We start from the raw sequence: 16,667 nt of genomic DNA, 5'->3' as shown, positions 1-16,667 counted from the left end.
GCTGATATTTGTCAGTGATAAAACTGAAAATAATAATATGCACTTTACAAAATGAGATTTCACTCTCAGAAACTAAAATTTATCAGAGAACATATTCCTATAATAAACATTTAGATTTTCTCAAATTGGTAACTTTTAAGTATTGTAAGTGTTCTACCAGGGATTTCCTACCATTTTTTCCTAACACTTACTGCCACAGTTTCAGAGTCTCTTAAGAAAAGAAGTGAGACTAATAAATTAAGAGCTTATCAAGGAAAATAGTGTTATCACCTCCTCAAAATTAGCAGAGATGTATGCCATGCTCCCTGGATAGTGGTTTTGCACCCAGAAAAACCCAGGTGTTCAATGCAACCAATCATTCTGTGCTTCAGTTTCCTTAAATATGTTTTATTATTAGGCTAGGGAATTTTTTTTTTTCTTGATGGAATCCTCTTGGTTTATATTTGTACCTCAGTCCATAAAGTTGTACTCAAGTATCCCTCAGACTGAAAGAATTTTTGGAGGGGACTGAGATACATTTCTTTCCTTTTGTCACATTGCTTCTTCTATATCTGAAAGGACTGTAAAGCCAAAATGCAGCAGTAAGAGCTAACCATAAAAGATGCAGTGTTTCAGAAAAATCTCCACACCTATGGAGTCATCACCACAGTAAGAAGGGAAGTATTGCTGGTTGATAGGATATATATGTATATTTACTTAACGAGTGAAGTTAGCTACCTAATTCTCACCTGGCACAGATATTGCAAATCCATATTACTACTGCTGATTAGATAAATACCTCTATAGCAGAAAAAGGAAAAGGAACAAAATACAGATCTGAACACTAATACAAAATTGTCCATACAGTTTATTGTAAGGATAACCCTTTGGCTGTGGCCCAAATTAGCTACAGTGTGTCAAAAATTTATCAGTTTTAGTCTAGGTATAACAGTAGTGCTGAAAACCTGCTTACAGACCGTTTGCAGGCAGTCACTTAGGGTTTTTTTTGTTTTTCGTGTGGTTTTTTTTTGTTTGTTTGTTTGGTTGTTTTTTTTTTGGATAGTTGAGTATGAAAGTGAACTCCATGAACAAATTTGTTACTATTTTGGAAAGGGCTCAAAACTTAGTCTTTGACCTATTTTATTTATTTAAATAATGGACAATATTACTTTCAGAGGGATTGATAGAAAGCTTCCAAAAGGAAAATCAAAAAGAAAGGAAAAAGCCTATTGCCTATGAGGTTGGATTAATTTTCTTGTATTTATATTCTTTGACTATCAAAGTCAAAAAATGTCATTGATATACCATTCTTCAGGTTTTTGGTTGGGGAAAATTTAACCTACCTCATAGAAATTGAAGACATTGATGTGATATGTATTACTGCAATATTATTTTTCATCTGTTTCTATCGCACTTCCCTGTCATTTTCTCCTACTTTCTGATCCTGTTCATATACCCTAGAAATTAGTACAGGGCATTATTCTGTTTCCAGGATAAAAACTTTTTTTTTTTTGGCACTGTAAATCTCCCCTTCAGGCCAAGGAGGGAGTTGAATCTCAATCTCTTTCTGACTGGATGATTTAGCCACTAATCTGCTTTGTTTAAAATAGTGCACAATAGTGGCCACAGCTTTTCTTCTGCATGTGCTGTTTTCTAAAACGCAGTTTCTACTGTAAGAAAATGCATATTTTGGCTTTCATTAGACATGCTTTCCACACCAAATAGGGTACTTCAAAGCCCTCTGTGCTGCAACCTCAACCACAAGTAGTTGTAAGTGCTAGACTGTAATAAATTTGAATGGCCTTAACTGTGCAATAAACACAAAAAAGTACATAAATCTAGAATCTGATAAAATAGAGGCCTTTTAATCTAACTTTATCTAAAAATGTAGGCAAGCAGTCTTAAACAAAAATTGCCTGTGTTTCCTTTAGAGTCTTACATACCTGTCTTCAAAGAAATTCACTTGGTGAAAAGCTGAGAAAAATGTGCAAATATTAGATAGTTAAATAAAATTATAACAATCCCATTCCTTTAAAAAAACCCCAAATAAACAGAGAAGTGTCTAGTAGCTCCAGATGTACTGGGTTGTTCTTGGATTACAGTTTTGAACTCAAGGTTTCAGTTCTATCCAGGACACCTACCTTGTTTGCTTAGTAGCACTGTCACTAAAGGATAGACAAGCATCTAGAAGTGCTTGCAGAATTAGATGTTTGAAAGCTCCTCACCCTTTTTGTACAAAACCTTGTTGGTATAGCAAGTCAGGAATCCAGGTTTGACCTAAGGGTATTCAAAGCTACAGCATTCATGATGAAAAACTCAAGCTGCTTCATGGATCTGTTGTTCTGTGCAGAAGGAAATGAGCAAGATGGAAGCCGAGACAGAAATTAATGCTGTTGATGGCTACAACACACAATATTCAAATATGGGACTCAGGTCTCTAATTATTTCTGCTTTTTGTTTGGTGACTGAATAATACAAATATGTAAGCAATTTAAACAATAGAAACCAGGGCCCTCTTGTCTTGGTTGAGAGTTCTACTGATAGAATTTGCTCTCTTTTCATTACCTTCCCTAATCTTACAATACTTGCATTATAATTTTGACAGCAGTGTGACAGGAAAAAATGGAGAATTCATGAATCTGATGAGAGTAATTTACAAATTATTGATGAAAATTTTTATTCTCTTTGAATTATTTTTTTTTGTTCTCACAGCCTTCAGACTAGCAGCCTTTATCCTCTTAGACATTTCCAAGTATTCTTTGGTTTAGAGGCAGTCGATTATGATGATTGTATTAAACATTGTTTGGGGTGTGTTAGGCATACTAAGAACACAGTAAAGGAACCAAAAGTTAGGAAAAGTTTACTGCTGGCTAACTTACAAAACTTTAAGAGTTGTAGTAGCAATAGATTGGGTTCTGAGATGCTTATCTTTTCTCAAATCTTGGGCATGACCTGTGGCAGAAACTAAGACAAGCTTATTGTGAGAAAAGAAACCTATTATGTATTCCTCTGGTAAATAGGAACACAATTTTCTTGTGTTCCTATTTACCAGAGGAATAGATTATATGTTAATTTTGGTTCTTTGATTTCCCCCTTAGTTTTAAGTGTCTTAAGCTTGAATAAAATCTAATGCAGATATTGAGGATCTTCTTGACATTATATGTCACCTGGATCTTCATATTAAGCTGAACTATCTGCCTTTTAAATTTGCATACAGAACTGATTTGGGACATTAGTTTTTCTGTGTAAATCATCAATACACTTCAAAATACTGAAGAACAAAATTAACTATATAATTAAAATTCATTTCATTGACTCTTTAAAATATCATTCATGATCGTCTGTTGCAATGTTCCAGTATTCCATATATTCCATAAGAATATACTGGCTGTGTATACAGTAACTGGCAGAGTAGTCTACTTGTGCGCCTGCTGTTAAGCCTTGTAAGGCAGTAGTTGACAATTGAAATGGATTGTTTACACTGGAAATTTAAAGGTGGCAAATATCTGAAGATATGTCAGCTAGCCTAATACCAAGAAGAAAGAAATTCATTTTTAATGAACAATTTGGAAAATGAATGGATTGGAAACTGTGGGCATTGTTTAATGAAAAACCATGGGCTAACCTAATTAATTTTTCTCTGTCATAATTCTTGAAGAAAAATCTAGAATTCTTTAAATTTATTTACATGGTGTTTTCAAGAAATTATAGGGTTGGTTTTTTTTTGAAAGCAGAGCACAAAACAGCCCACAAACATAAGAGTAAATAATCTTTCATTGGAAAGGAAATAATAAGTTTCTATTTAGAAAATCACCTAGCTTTATGTTTCTTGATATACATAAAAAAGCCACAAACAAGAAGTATTTGTGTAGTCATCTAGTCTATGGAGTAAACACATTTGTAAAACTGGGCAATCTATTTTTTTTTTTTCATTAAACTCCAGGGCTTAAATGGGACTTCCAGCAAAGTCTTTTTTCATCATGCAATTTACCTGTTTTAGAAATCTTCTGTTCCAGTCATTGTGAAACACAATAAAGATCAAATATTAAAAGTATTAAGATGTCTTTGTTGTGAAAGCACAGTATTTCCACCTAAAGGTTTTTTCTTTTAATTTTAGGATGCAATAGGTATATTTATTTTAGACAGCAATTGAGCCTGTCAATATAAAAATGGTATACCTTCTCAAGGTTTGGAAAATTTTTTATCTTTCTTCTCAAGATATCTTTTGTGGTAGATATCTTGGAAGATATAATGTCAGCATGTATGATATGTAAGAAGATATGTATGTCAGCATACTGAAGAAAGAACCATTTATTTTATCCTATTCCTTTTTGATGGTGGTTTTGCAGACAGACTTGGAAATCAATGAAACCCAAACCTTCAACAATGCCTCATCTGCTCTTCTCAAAGCTTTTTTTTGCCTTTGTGACTGCTACTCTCTCTGAGTAGGTGTATACATCTGTAGTATTACAAATTGTTAACCCACCAATTTAGCAAGATAATCTTCCCAATATTACATTGCACTTAAAATTTAAGATGCAAGTATTAGATTCTTCCAGCAACCAATGCTTTTTTTATCAATCAACTAGAAAAAAATTTTGTTTCTTAGTATTTAAAACTATTTATATGTTCTCAACAAATCTCTAAAACTGGGGAATTTAACTGCAATTTTTATTCTGGAAACTTTAGGATTCAGGTTGGATTTTCCAGTTTAGTGGTTTTTGACATCAAGAAATTTCTCAGCTCTGTAACTTTTCAAATTTAATACAATCTGTAGAACCTCTAAGTACTGAAGCAATGCTATTTTCATGTCTTCATAGCACAGAGCAGTATCAGTAGAAACATTATAATTTTTCATATGGTATTTGTTATTACAGTCAAAACAAAACCCTAACTTATTTTGATTTGTGAAATTATTCTTTCATCCTGCCTTGAACTTGACAATAATGGAAGCCTCTGTCATCATGTGCCACATGAAGAATTCACGTGACAGTGATGTGAGCTCCTGCTGTTGGATTAACTAAATTAATTTTAAGAAATTAATTTAGTTAATTTCTATCCCCTTCTGTTATTCCCAGGAATTATACATATCCCTTCACAGGCAACTTTCATTAATAGCCTACCCAGTACGAGTCATGGTTATGGGTCTATAGAGTGACTTGCATTATACAGTCTTAGGTTACGTATTACCTCCAAATAGCCTGCGACTGGCACTTCAGGAAAGTAGTGATCACAATAGACATCATGTAAGAAACAAACCTATTTCAAAAATTATTTATAATATGTAAAATATTTTTGGTAGAATTTTTCTACTTGCTTTCTAAAAGCAAATGGAAAAAGAAAAGGAAAAATGGGTAAATCTTAAAAACTTTTCTCTGGAGTAGTTTCATACCCATCTCTATAGATGTTCTACTTTTTGCTTTAAACTTTAATCTTTTTCTGTGAACAGCTGTACATTTAAGTTTCTCCTGAATTTTTACCAAGGAACAACTTTCAATGGTATTTTGATATTTATTTAATGACTTTGGGAGGTTTCCTCAGTCTTTTCTGGAACTGCACCTTCCTTCTGAACTCTTAGACTACAATTTAATCGAAAAAGGTAAAGTAAGTGTTGCTTTTTATTTTTTCCTTTTTTGTAAACTACATCTCAGCAATCTTACCTTTTCAATGTCCAGCTCAAGAAGTATCAGTGTGTCCTACATTGTGTCCTGTTCTTTGGTGATCAGGTTGGTCAAACAAGATTAACCTTTAGTGAGTCCATGCTAACTACTTTTGAAAACCTTCTTCTCATTCATGTGGATAAAGATGCCTTTTGGAATGAATATATTCTGTATGAACAGATGAGACAGTTCATGTAATATTTTTAATCATTCTTCAAAGACTGAAGAGCTTTGGATCTCTTATGTTGGAGTTGGAGAGTCTCAATAAAACATTATTTTACACAAGAGCTGAGACCATATTTAGGAGAATAAAACACATGATTTTAGCTTTCAGCATGTACCTCTGCTGTTTTAGTGGGACTTAAATATTTGCTTAATAATAATATGAATTGTCAAGGTTTTTTTTTTTAATTTGGTTTAAAGATGGCACCTAGAAAATCAAGAGGAAAGAGTCCCACCTATAGAATTTTATGTTAAATGTAGATTATATTTTTTTTTTACATTGAGCTCACACTAAGCAGAAAAAACATAGCCATAGCTCTTCTAGTCTATTAAGCTTAAATATGAAAATTGCCACTTGTTAAATGAAACTTGCTAATCTGTTTGGAATTACACACAATTGTATTTATAGTGAGTAAAGAGATATCAAAAGGAAAAGTCCCACTAAACTATGCCATATATCTGAAAGACTAGTTTAACTCAACTCTTTCTAGGAATAATTGAGCAAAATTGTATTGAAAAGATACCATCCACATGTCCTTGGAAGTTTAATTGTATGGAAGATGAAAATGAAATTGAGAGTAAATAACAATTGCTTTTTGAAATTTCTTTTTTTTAAGGGATTTGCAGTAAAAGAGTTGAAAGCAAACAAAATTCACAATATAATTTCTTTTGTTATTTGATTATTTTCTGCTGAAAAATAGGAGGAACTTTCACTTCCTCCACCCAATGAAAATTCCATGACAGATAGCAAACCATTCAGTGCAAATGCACCGCTAATATAAACATCATTTATTCAAGCTGCTTTTCTGAGAAATCCATAGAATCTACTACACAGCCAAAGGTACCTGATAGTGTTGTTTAAAATTGTCTTGTATTAAGAAACCAAACAAACAGTAGTGATAAAATACTTGGGACCTTAATGCCATGTTTTGACAGAAATGGCTGTAAACCCACATATGCTTCCCATATGTTGCATGATGTGTATTTAAATAGGAATACAGGCAGAGAGGAAGCTTTATGCTGTGCCAATGGTGCTCATTATCACAATTACACCCCTGGAATACATGACAGTTTTTGTTCACTGTATTAATGGATAGGGTTATAAATCACAGCTTACAGTCGCAGCTGTATGTACTGTGTCTGCATGAATCTTTGGCCTGGAAGGCATGGTATAAGTACTAAAAATAGCATCACCTAAAATAATAGTAGATGGAAGACATGTTTGCTAGAGTTTAATCTACTCATTCAATTTTCTGCTATTTAAAATCTAATTAATGCAAGTAACTTATTGTAAACTCACTAAAGCTGCTATATCATATGACATAGATAAAACAGTGAGCCAGACAACAAACATCCAGGGAAATGAAAAAGGACTGCCCATCAGCTGCTGATGTACAGTATGAAAAATTAAGATATTATGTAGTCACCTAGAGTTTGTAATTTTTGAACCCAGCAATCCCATTACTAGCTTGGAATTGGCTGGAATGTTCTCATTCAAAGATTTACAGTCAATGTCCAAATAGAGAACCAGTGTTGAGTGACATTTCTCAGGGGTCAGTATTGGGGTTGGCACTAATAAACATCTTCATTGGTGACATTGACAGTGGGATTGAGTGCATGCTCACCAAGTTTGCAAGACAGCACCAAGCTGTGTGGTGCAGTCAACATGCTGGAGGGAAGGGATAACATCCAGAGGGACATTGGCAGGCTTGAGAGGTTGGCCTGCATATCTCAGGAAGCTAAACAAGGCAAGCAGAAATGCAAACTGTGCAGAGAAAAGACTAAGACCATCCCTTAGGAGAACTTGGGGGTGTTGGTGAATGGGAAACTCAACATGAGCTGGCAATGTGCACTTGCAGCCTGAAACTTGGGGTGGATTCTGACAAGCTTGTCCAGCAGGTTGAGGGAAGTGATTCTAGCTCTGTACTCTACTCTCATGAGGTTCCCAACACAGGAAGGATATGAATCTGTTGGATTGTGTCTAGAGGAGGCCACAAACAAGATCAGAGAGCTGATGCACCTCTCCTATGAAGACAGATTGAGAGAGTTGGGGTTGTTCAGTGTGGAGATTAGGTTTCAGGAAGGCCTTAGAGCAGCCTGACAGTACCTGAAGGAGGCTGACAGGAAAGATGGAAAAGGACTTTACAATGATGTGTACATGTAGGACAAGGGGTAATGGCTTCAAACTGAAAGAGGGTAGATTTATACTAGATATTGGGAAGAAATTCTTCACTGGAATGTGTTAAAGGTCAGGTTGCATAGGGCGTTGAACAAACTGGTCCAGTGGGAGGTATCCCTATCCATGATGGGGGGTTGGAACTAGATGACCTTTAAGGTTCACTCCAACCCAAATGATTCTGTGATGAATCCCTGTTTATGCCTGTTTCAGCTATGACCATTTTGCAGAAGCATCTCTTCATTTTACCTTGCAGTAGAGGCAGAAGGTGGGGGGTTTTATAATAGCAGCATATTTGTAACACTTATAAATATTAATGCGGTAATATTAGATATGCACTGTGTGAAACTAAAAAAAAGGAGAATACATTAGAAACGAAGCAAATTAAATTAGAATGCTAATTCTTTAAATCAACATGAAGTCCTGGGCTATTATTTTATGTAAGTCAGTTTTTACAGTATTTTCAAATTTTTTTTGAGGTGACTTCTATTAAACTTGAAAACTGTGGAGGAGGAAAACTAAGACAATCAAACAAAATGGTAGCAGAATACTTCTCAAGTAAGATTACAGAGCCTTTTGATAAGAATCAGAATATTGTCTTCCAATCTGCTAAGAGCAAGTTTTTTTTACTTATTGCAGCACTTGAAATATCATGGAGAAATTCTACAGAGTATATATCAGGGGTACAAAACATGAACTGGGTTTTGAAAAAAATATGTACCCTAGAGGAAGACGAATTATAAGACGCTTTAAAAAATTTATTACTTTTAAAATTTGTATTATTTTTAATAATTTTTAAAATGTTCAGATAATAAACAGTACCAACTGTAACTGATAATTTTAAATTCCAAGACGGTGGAAAAGGGGACATAAGTCTTACGAGGAATAAATCTCAAACCAGGATGTCTTTATCTCTGTGGATGTATGAGTAATTCAAATAAATTCCTATCTCATAGAAAGTAGTTTTACCATGATGTGAATCTGCATTCCCAGCTCCAACGCACTTAGTGGTATTATATTTTCTTTTCTTGTATCACAGAATCAGAGAATCACAGAATGGATCAGGTTGGAAGGGACCACAGTTGGTCAAGCTCTCCAGCCTCTCTGCTCAAGCAGGATCATCCCAGAGCACACGGCACTGGACTGTATCCAGATGGTTCTTGGATATCTCCAGTGAGGGAGACTCCATGACCTCAACCAGTTCCCAATCCATCCCACTGTCCATTAATCTGAGACGCAATTCTTGACTTGGCCTGTAAGGATTTCATTAAAGAATCTCACTGTCTCTCTTTTTTTTAATGATTGAAGGTTTTAATGTTTGAGTTAAATTTATAGCATATATGTAAGGTGATTTGACAAAGCAAAATAATTTGTAAAAATTACAATTATCATGACATTATGTTCTCCTGGGACAAAGAAGAAATATTGAATAAGGAATGTCTCCTATGCAAAGAAGTTCTTTTGAAATTAAACAAAGCAACATTTCTAATACTTCTCTTACTCAGTGTTTCAATGTATATAAAATTCTTTCATAGTAAAGCTAACTTTCTTGTCTTCTTTCATACAGTCCCTGCCTTTTGCCACTATGCTTTGAGAGCAGTAGAGGTACCTGCAATCACCGTCTCTTAGCCTCATGGGATTTTGTGCTCTTTTTCTTCAAAAATAAAGAAAATTTAATTCTAGAATTACATTTTCATCCAGACTTATCCCATCTTCATCCATTTAGCTTGTTCATATGAAATATAAGGGATTCTAGAGTGAATGGGACAGACCACAATGCTAAAACACTTCTGCCTTTGCCAGCCAAGATTTTGTGAGTAGAAGATTCCTCAATTCATGGATAGTCAAAATTCATTTTTAAGGGCTTTCAGTTTCATGAGATTTATAAGTGTAAACATAAAATTGAGACAATTTAAGTTTACTTAATTCCAGTTAACTGGAAACACACTATAGGCTTTGCAGAGATAAAGTACAAAGAACCTGCTCAATAAGCAAATTTATGAAACTCCTAGAGAAAGCTTCAGCTATCAGAACTGCAGGTTCAAAACAAAATGCAGAATTTTTATATAAGGAAATTGCATAAATAGGATAGTTATGTTAAATGAGTTACTTTTATCAGGAGAAAAAAAGGAATAGAACTGGAGAGCTGATTAAAATTTGTAGTGATAATTTAACAAGATTAATATGTTCTTTTGTATTTTAGAAGAAAGCTCTGAGAAGAATAATTGATTAAAGTGCTTTGGGTTCAGATACCATAATGTAACTAGGAGCTAAATTATTTTTTTAAAGTACTTATATCTAGAACACTTGTAGCACAGCGTAAAATTTTCCTCACTTGATGTTTGCTGTTGTAGGCCCAAGAACATTTTTCAATTTTATAGTTAGAGAGATTTCCTGGATAATAGTTGCAATAGAAGAGAGATGAGTCCAAAAGAGGTCCCCAGTGCATCTGAGGAAAATGAAGATCATAACTGTTTTGGGATGAGTGATCATATGAAAACCCTGAGGCTGTTCAGATTAGAACATTTGAAAATTGAGTAATTATTCAAGATGACTAGTTGATTATTGTGTTCTTTTTCTTATTTTTCACATACATTTTTTTCGTGATTGGTTTCAGTTCAAGATTGATATCTCAATTGAGGTATGTGTATGGGGGCAAAGCATTTAAAATCACATTATCGTTAATGGCGGTGTAGTCAAGGAGAAGCTCAGATGACATGGAGTGGACACCTTGGTTGTCTTCCTTCAACCTTGATATTTTCATTGTAAGGAGAATTTGCTTTGGCTAGAACTTTTTCGATTACTATGGCTAGAAAAAAGCCCTTAGCAGTCTAAATATCTTACATATACTCCTGAAATTAACTTTTCAGTGTAGTTTCATCAAAAATCAACCTTGTGAATTCCAAGACCCTGCTAACATGAAAAATAAATTGCAGTTTGTAGATAGAGTTGGGACGTTTGTTGCTCTTCATGCAACGATGTTAATGTAATTAACTTGTGATGTCCATCATTGCAACCATGGCACAGTTCTAGTTTAAAGCAATGAGCTGTGTTGACCAAAATCAGGATTCAGTAATCTAAACATAAGTTTTTTAAGATATTTGAGAGACTCAGCTGTTCCTTTTATATCTCTAGTTGCTACAAAATAGTATGTTTTTTTCTAAAAAGGTCTTATGCCATGTTTACCTATTCCAGAACTCTAGTGCTGATGTGTCCCATTACAGCCTTATCAATACACATACTGCCAAGGGGATAAAGGTCCCCTTGTTTTAATCTGATTTCTGAAAAGATTTAACATCTATTATCTGAGTCATAAATGATTATTTATTATAGGAATTTGAAAACAAGATTTAGAGCAAATACTCTGTATTCCTTGATTTAATTTTTTCTAATGAGAATAAATGATGTTGATTTGTCTGTGGTCAATCCATTAGTGGAAAGAGCTATGTAGCTTTACCTACCAAGAGGTATTATGTAAATAGAAGATATAAAAAATAGACGATATAAAGCTCTCATTAAAAAAGAGCTAAAAGTTGTATACAGTTTTGTGGGAAAAAAATGCAATGGCAACATGAAAAAGAAATTACAATCTTCTTACAAGGACATCTTATTACACAATTTTCCATTAAAACCATTTCTAAATGTACTTAATTATGTAGTTCACTAATGGCATTTCAGACCCTCAAAAATGTCAGGAACTTCAACATTGAGTTCATATGAGTTTTGAACTCAAGAGAGAGAGGTTCCTCACAGCTTGAGATCATTAATTTGCAAGCTATTTGTCAGTTGCGCGGTAAGCAGATGGAATGTACTCATCAGGGCGCAATTTAAATGTGAAACAAATTAAAACAAAGAAAATTTAAAATTATGTCATCAAGCTGGGAGGACATCCAAATACTTCTAAGCATGAGAATTAAATAGATTGGAAGCTGATAAGGAAAAAACCCAAAAAACTACAACATACAAAATGAAATCACTTAAAAAAAATCTATTTTCTATCTTTATTTTGTGAGCTCTTCCTTAGAAAGTTTCACCTGATGACTTAGTCTAAGGAAGGAAAAGGCCTTCAGTATGAAAATTAGCTTCAAGATATAATCCTCTAAGAAACAATACATAGTCTAACTTTTTTTCTTACTTTGGAGACTTTTTAAGCTTGATATTTTAAATCTGAATCAAGAGCACAGTTTAGAGTATGCTGTCTACATTGGACAAAGGATAAACTAGCTTTATAAAATTGATTTAAACATATGCGACTCTGAAACTACTATGGAAGCAATTTTCCAGTCTTTTTCTGAGTTGTTCTGATTTAAAATACAAGACAGTATCATGATCCAATACTACTATGTAAACTGAATTATAATAAAATCATGAACATTAATCCTTTCAGTCTTCAAGCTTTTTTTACCAGCATTTAATGCCTCTCAGGACTGATATGTAGAAGCTGAAGTTTTTCTGTTAGCCATCTTTCTTTTAACAGTTTCTGTTTTGCAGTTTGTTGTCTCAGATAATAGTAGGAGAGGGTATAATAAAATATTGGAATACATACTAATAATGCTATATGTAAGGATTTATCTTTTCTATTTTTTGGTGCAATATGTAAGATTTTTTATAGTCTGTATATTCCTGTGTATGTAAATGTAAATGTGACTTTGTCTTTGTGTTTAGATAGATAATTCATACAGTCCTGAGGGTAGATTAAGTTCTTCTGTTAATTGTCCTGCAATGTATCTTTTTTAAACAAAGTATTAGACACAATTTCTGCTTTATCTCCTAAATTAAAAGTTTTAGTCTTGTGATTTAAAGGGAAAAAATCCTAATGATAAAATAAGGTTCTTTCATTCTTCTTGGTTATATTTTGTTTTGTTTTTCAAATCTTTTACTATTTTTTTAGGTTTTTCAAATCTATTACTATTCATAACTCTAGACATCTGCTTGAAGTGTAAAACAATGGCAATTTTTCATTTCAGTGTGTCGTTAAGCTATTACACTCTAATTTAGTCACTCTTCACAAGTTAAAAAACTAATTTTTATTAAAGTCAGAATCAGCTTTGGGATTTAATCTTTCTTGATTGGTTGGAACTTTTACAAAGTTTATATGGGTGCTGAAATTAGATCTAATTTATCCAGTTTGATGTATCTCCCCAGTCACATTTACAAAGATGGAAATATGTTAAATGAGTTACATAGATGAAGAAAAAAGATGTCCCTTAAGAAATTCCCCTTGATGTATATAATTAAGTGTCTTGTTAGAGACAACTCTAGTGATTTTCTTCTGCTAAAACAATATTTTCTCCTAATTTATTCTAATTAAGCAGATTGTCATGAGGTCACTTATTTGGCTGTTCATCATTCTTTGAAGATCTTTGTATGAACCAAACACAAAGTGGCACAATTATTCCTGTCAAAGCCAAGTCTTTCTACTTCAATATTAAATGTATTGAAACTATTATTTTCTGTTTCCATTATTTCAGCAGAAAAATCCCTGAGCTAGTCATGTCAAGTGCTGACTAATTTAGATAGTGAACTATGGCACAGACTGCAGAGGAGGGAATATAGCGTGTAGCACAGGAAAGCCTCAGTAACAAAACAGAAGAAACTGTTGCACAAAACACCGCTTCCCAGGATGACCCCTTTCCTCTGGGATACTCTCATGCCTCCATCCCTCAGCCCTCAGCCCCAGGTCCCCAAAAGGGGATGTTTTTTCAGGTAGAGATTGCAGGAAGGGAGAGGCAGCAGTGGCTCGTCCCAGGGCAGGGGTTAAACCAGTGACACCCAGTCCAGGCCACTGTGAGGCTGAGCCACCTCTCCGAGGGGTCAGCGCCAGGACCAGGGCGCCCCACTGATAAAGACAGAAATAGCTTTTACCTGACTACAAGTGATGTGCTGTAGATATCCCTGAAGACCTCAGGATACAAATAATGTGCACTTAAAGACAGAAACTTAAGTATAGTGTTATTGCAGTTAGATAACCTGATTTCCTGCAAAACATTTGTTTAACTCACAACTGAAGTAAGCTGAACTGCTAGCAAAAGGAAGAGGAAAACAAAAATCAATTTAACAAAACCCTACATTTTTTTGCCTGAAAATTTTAAAATATTAAGAATCCTCAATCTAGTTGCATTGTTACTAATTGAGATTATTTTCCTGTATATATGTAATTTTAAAATGGAATAATTAATTTGAGATAAAGTAAAATATAAATAATGAACAGATGTGTAAAAACACATTGCTGAAACTGTACAATGTTTACTATGTATGGGTAGGTCTTTGTATATGTATAGGTCTTTTTTATTCAGCACATCCATGTTTTTGTTAAGGTGGGAAATTGTCAAAAGAAATATTGTATGTCTCCATTGTGAATAAAAATTTATCCTGTACATTGAAACTAAGGTGGCATTGGTATATAGTAGCAGAAGAGCAGACTAATTTTTTTTTATATCAAATATTTTGTTATTAGGTTTTGAAATGAAAAAAGCTAATACTTTATCTACCTCCTGATTGAGGAAGCAAAAACATCAGCAGTTTCTAAGTAATCTTCTTGCTAATCTAATCAGATTGTTAAATATTTTTGGATAGTGACAAAAACAAATAGGTGACACAACTGTTCAAGGATTATTTGTTAGCAGATTTTTCATGATAAATTAGACCAAAGGTTCATCACGCTCATCCATTGACTCCTGGAGTGTTCAAAACTACATATATGTAGAACAGTATTGGAAAAGGGTCAGCCTTACTTCTAGGAGTTTAATTCAACCTTCAATTATTCTGTAACATCGAATTCTACTATTTGTCTAGAAATGAGAGGATTCCTCTGTCTTTGTTTTTGGTTGTTCAGTCTCCATCAAGTTAGGTAAGGTAGCCAATCCCTCCACTCTAGAGACTCTGGCTTTATTTGATGCCCCTGTTACTGATTAAAAGGTATTAAATAAGGTATTAAAGATCAGTTGCTCCCTGATTTTTACTAATACTAGTTGGTACCACTGATCAATCAGAGTTTGAACAACTTATTACACTGCAGAATGGAAAATCTGAAATCAAGGGAAAACAGAGGATAAATGAGCTTCTAGTTAAAGGAAATATACACTTGCAAACATTTGTTCACACAAAAAAAACCATTCCAACAGTAGTAGGTTTGATTATATGAATTTTATCTCATGAACCAAGTCTGTGCTCTGGTTGACAGACTATTTTTACTTCAAAGCTGTAAACTCATGATTTATCTCTGGTTGGTGTTTCTTAGTTCATAGGAAAAAAAAAGTGTTTCAAACTTTTGTGATGATTTTTGTTAAAATGCTGGATTTGGAGTTTTGTTTTATTTATAACTAAAGAGATGGAACTGGTGTTTTATTCTGCTTCCAATACAACTTTTTTAAAAGACATTAAATGTTCAAGGAGATCTGAACAGTCACAAAATCAGTGTTAGAGGCTATAGTTGAAGAGACAGCAGTTTTTATAGTGCTTCAAAGTAAGAAATAGAGCTATTTTTTGAAGTTAGTGCATTCCAGACTACTGGCTGCAATTTAGGAGTGCTTTCTAGACAGCTCTGCTGATCTGGGACCTGACCTAATACCCATAAAGGTTACTTGTAGTTTGTCAGTGTAGACATTAGATGAATTCTGTTAGGATCTTTTGCTGTGGAAGAAAGCCTTCAGATTTAAACTGCCCATCTCTGATAAACTGCTAAGCAAATACTGGTTACATTATATAGTAGGTGAAAAGAGAAAGATATGATCAAAGACAGCCGTAAAGAAAGGCTGAGTAGAAAGATAACTATAGAAAATCATGAAGGTATGCTGTAGGGCATAGGTGAATTGAGTCTATTGATTTTTATATGTTGCACTATAACTTCTGTTCACAGCTAGATGGTGTTTCCCAGTACAGAGTGAGCTATTTGCTGTCTCACAGTAGAGTGTAATTTCTCAGTCATTAATGTCTGTCGTATTTTGTTGAGTGAATTGGACACTAGAACCAAGATTGTCATTGTTTAAGTTGCACCAAAACGCTCTATGAACATTCTTAATTAAATGGCATTCTACTATCATCAGTAAACTGTAATGACTAAGGCTCAAAACACGAACAGGTTTTAGAACACCTTCTTTGAATTCACATTTTAGCGATTTAACACAGCTTTGCTGAGGCCAAGATCATTTTAATTTAAGCTACAAGATCAAGGTGAGAAAAAGAATATAGTAAAAATTAATAATTTCCTCTTATAGAATTGAATATTTTGATTTTTCACACTTTTAAAAATAATTAAGATTATATAATAAACCTTACTAGTCAATTTCTGCTTTGGATTAGTCTCCAGTGTGCTTTTTCCCTGCCTCAGGTAAAATTTCTTACATCCTCAGGTGACCCACTTATGTATAATTAAAAAATGGTGTTGCTTTTTTTGTTTTGTTTTGCTGGTTTTGGTTTTGTTTAAGTTTTTTTCCATCATATATCACATGATCTTTTTTTCAGCATTTGCTGTGGTTCCATAGCTAGTATGGTGCAATAGAAAAACATTGCTATCTCCTACTTTGTATTTCCTGAGGTTTGAGTTACTAAAACAATATGTACTTTCCAAAGAGTTCATACTGTTCAAAAAGGGTTCATTAGATAATAACTTAACACACTATTGTTATTTT

This window comes from Molothrus aeneus, chromosome 3, assembly GCF_037042795.1.
Source record: "Molothrus aeneus isolate 106 chromosome 3, BPBGC_Maene_1.0, whole genome shotgun sequence".
Taxonomy (NCBI): domain Eukaryota; kingdom Metazoa; phylum Chordata; class Aves; order Passeriformes; family Icteridae; genus Molothrus; species Molothrus aeneus.
Note: the sequence above shows the minus strand (reverse complement) of the source record.